Here is a 4,259-nt window from a genome sequence, read left to right on the forward strand (position 1 = left end):
CCAATACCTCACTGATTACACTCGTCGCTTCACGTTGCACACCTGCCCGCATCCTAACTTGTCCGCACATGGTCACCTCTTTCATCCGGGCACACAACAAGGGTCACCCGCGCGCCTTCCGTCAGTGGCTCGCCCATCGTGTAGGTATCAAGGGGCGTGCACCATGCCCAACACGACACGAGAGACATGGGAACCCCCCGTGTCATGCCCCCAGGCCTACAGTAGTCTTTCAGCCGTACTTGGCGAGGTGTGGTGCCACCGAACAATTTCTTTTCACCAATACTTATGTTCATGGACTACGCCTAACCATTAGTCTACATAGTTTGTTTTTTGCAACCAAGTATTATTATGTTTCCTTTGTACCAATGAAAACTCATACACATTCATTATCATCAGCAATTATACATGAAGAACACAATTGCATAGTATAAAGGGAGGGGCAAATCCCTGAACAATGAGTCTGCCCGAATACAATATATTATTCAACTCTACAATGTTTACGAGGCTTTACAAGTATACTTGGGAAACAACAAGTTTCATACTCAGCCAATTTTACAAATAGGCAACACCTCTGTGTGCCAACCGAGTTCCTTGCCTGAGCTGGGTGGGTGCGCCCTCACACGAGCTACCAACCGTACTCCTCGACTGAACCTTGTTTACCGCTGCATGACGGGCGGGCGACCTCACCCGAGTCACCCCGCGTTTCCTTTCGCACGACGGGTGGGCAACTTACCCAAGTCACCCGAGACACCTCCGCATTTCTTCTTCCACGACGGGTGGGCGACCTACCTGAGACACCCCGTGTCACACCGAACGGCGGGTGCCTTCCTTACCTGTGCCCTCACCTGATAACGGAAACCTGTGCGTATCGTGTGTGCTTGCCTAAGAGTGGGCGCATATATGCCCAGGCCGACTCGACCACCGCGTGCCAAAACGCCCTTTACACATTGCAAAATTGCCATCCGATTATTGGTCGGAAAACAATCCTTTTTTCAAGTCGCCCCAACATGTAAGTCGACTCGTGGGTTATTCTAAACACTCCCACACTATAAACCAACCATCGCTCCACCTCTAATGCGCATATTATACTTATGTCCCTTCGCACATTTCGGTCGTAGAGTTCGCACTTTGCACTGATGGGGAGAAACCGAACCGCAGGTCTTTACACCGCGTTTCCCAAACTTGGGTAGCAATTTTTGTTGTGACGCGAAATGGAAACCCCGTGTGTGTCCGCTGACTTGGGTAGCAGTTTTCATCGCACCGCAAAATGGACACCCTGAGACTCGAGTTCCTCAGACTTTGGCAGCTCTTCATGGCCCCACGACATGCAAATCCAAAGTTCCACAGACTCTCGGGCGATTCACAGTGTGACACGACATGGAAATAGTGAGTTCCCCAGACTTGGGCAGCAGTTTTGAAACACCCCAAGTTCCCAAGACTTGCGAGATGGTTTGCATTGTCATGGAAACCCCAAGTTCCCCGCGTTTCCCTCGTGCCGTAAAATTTGGAAACCCGTGGTTCCATCAAGGGCAGGACATGGAAAGCCCAAGCTTCCCAAGCTTGGTTGCTAGGGCGCGACATGGCAAACCCCAAGCCTCTGTAGGCTTGGGCACCGCTAGCTTCGGTCGTGGTGCAACATGGAAACCCCAAGTTTCCCCAGGCCTGGGCGTCGGGGCGTGACATGGAAATCCCCAGTTTCCACAGGCTTGAGCGCCACAGGTTTCGGTCGTGGCATGACTCGGAAACCCCAAGTTTCCCCAAGCTTGGGCAACGGGGCGCGACTAGGAAACCCCAAGTTTCACTAGGCTTGGGCACTGCCAGTTTCGGTTGGGGCGCGACATGGAAACCCCAAGTTTCCCCAGGCTTGGGCGCGACTTGTAAACCCCAAAACATTTTGCTGCGGATGGAAACCCCAAATTTTAGGTGCGACATGTAAACCCCAAATTTTTTTCTACGTCGAGCGGAACCCCCAAATTTTAGGCACTGGGTGGAAACACAAAATTTTTGGCGCGACATGGAAGCCCCGAATTTTAGGCGCCCGGTGGAAACCCCAAATTTTAGGCCCTCGGTGGAAACCCCAAATTTTTGGGGAGACATGGAAGCCCCAAATTTTGGGCGCTGGGGCGCGGCATGGAAACCCCAAATTTTTTGCGCGACATGGAAGCCCCGAATTTTGGGCGCCCGGTGGAAACCCCAAATTTTAGGCGTGGGGTGGAAACCCCAAATTTTTGGCGAGACATGGAAGCCCCAAATTTTGGGTGCCGGGGCGTGGCATGGAAACCCCAAATTTTGGGCGCCGGGGCACGACATGGAAACCCCAGTGTTCGTGAGCTTCGGTGCCTTTTCCGTTGCGGCATGGAAACCCCAAATTTCCTGCCCCCAAGAAATGAAAAATTATCATCTGGAGGAAGAGGCAAAGGCACGAGAGGGTTTCCTGGATTTTGTTTGTGACAAGAGCGAAGCTCTGAATCGAGGCGACCAAGGGCTGAATCTTAGTGGATCGTGGAAGCAAGGCCACTCTGCCACTTACAATACCCTGTCGCGTATTTAAGTCATCTGCAAAGGATTCTTCTCAATGATCGTTTGGAATTGAACTTCAAAGTTGCCACGACCGAGATGCTTCATGGTCGCGGTTTGCAAATGACACGAGCCCCTGGGGGTGACAAAGCTATGCCCCTATTGTGGGTTGAGATATATTCGACTAGTGACATGCACCACTTCTAGTGTGGATCCTGACTTAGAAGCATTCAATCATAATCCGACACACAGTAGCTTTGCACCACTAGCTGAGGACGCTTCTACAGACTATAATTTAGGTGGCGCCGCCGACCGATTTTCATGCTGGGCTCTTCCCAGTTCACTCACCGCTACTAGGGGAATCCTTGTAAGTTTCTTTTCCTCCACTTAATTATATGCTTAAACTCAGCAGGTGTTCTCGCCTGAGCTAAGGTTGCAAAGTTGGAGCTAAATCTTCCCTACTCCATGGGAGGACAAGAGAGAGCAAAGCAAGTTCGAGCGATGCCACACAAAGCGTGCATCGACTAACGCCGACTACCCATCCAAGGGGACAAGATCACCGCTCGTCGACGCACACCATGAAACATCGCTTGAGGTATTTTAGCCGACCGCACTGCATGGGGCAAGGAAGACCAGCTCTGCTGCTCCCTAGAATATTGCAAGGAGTGTGTTTCAATGCGATGCGATGCCCAGATAGACGTGCCCTCGACCGAGGCCTCAGGCGTGAATTGCGTTAAAAAAATCGATGATTCACGGGATTCTGCAATTCACACTAAGTATCGCATTTCGCTACGTTCTTCATTGTAACAAGAGCCGAGATATCTGTTGCTGAGAGTTGTTTCCACGTATTACTAAAAAATCGGCCACAAAACTGAATAGGGGCACCGCCCACAACAAATGTAATGCCAAGGGGCAAAAGGAGGAAAAACACATGAGAGAAAGGGAAACAAAGGTGTCTAACCCCCTCACGGGGGGAGGCTCGAATAGAGGACAATCTCCCCCAGCCCCATGCCCTCACAAAAAGGGGGGAAATGCATGGAACAATGATCGCGAAGGACTAGGGTGGCCACCCCGGGAGCTCACACTGCTTTTAGCACTTCCCTGACACCAGCCCATAACAATTCCCCCTTTTCTCTGTAGAGCTAGGGACCAAAAGGAAGAAAAGGGTATAAAACAAAGCACAAACAAAGCACAATCCTCCCAAGCCCCATGCTTTCGGCAAAAGGGGGCAATTGAAGGGGACGACGATCGAGAAGGATCAGGGTGGCCACCCCGGGAGCTCGCACTGCATTTCGTCTTTCCGGAACACCAATCCACAACAATCCCACCTTTTCTCCATAATGCTAGGGGCCACGAGGAAGAAGGGAAGAAAACAACAAGAGAGAAAGGGATATATCAACCGTGGCTACCGGCTCACAAGGGGAGGCTTCAAATAGAGAACAAGCTTCCCCAACCTCGTGCCTTTGCAAAAAGGGGGGAACTGCAGGGGACAATGATTTAGAAGGACTAGGGTGGCCACCCTGGGAACTCGCACTGCTTTTCGTCCTTCCCGAACACCAATCGACAACAATCCCACCTTTTCTCAATAAAGCTAGGGGCCGAAAGGAAGAAGGGAAGAAAACAACATGAAAGAAAGAGAGATATCAAATGCGTCCACCGGCTCACAGGGGGACGCTCAAACAGAGAACAAGGTTCCCCACCCCCGTGCCTTCACAAAAAGGGGGGGGAACTGTAGGGGACGA

At 51.3% G+C, this 4,259-nt stretch overlaps 1 non-coding gene across 1 annotated transcript; it reads right to left on the reverse strand.

Annotated features, from left to right (window-relative positions):
* Window positions 1-3,200: 3,200 nt before the first annotated feature.
* LOC149195372 (5.8S ribosomal RNA) lies at window positions 3,201-3,354 on the reverse strand. Its single transcript, XR_016255290.1, has one exon. It is a non-coding gene; the product is annotated as a 5.8S ribosomal RNA (ribosomal RNA).
* Window positions 3,355-4,259: the final 905 nt, after the last annotated feature.

This window comes from Pinus tabuliformis, chromosome 2_2 (assembly GCF_031772625.1).
Source record: "Pinus tabuliformis cultivar Carrire ecotype Pingquan chromosome 2_2, CPIR1, whole genome shotgun sequence".
Taxonomy (NCBI): domain Eukaryota; kingdom Viridiplantae; phylum Streptophyta; class Pinopsida; order Pinales; family Pinaceae; genus Pinus; species Pinus tabuliformis.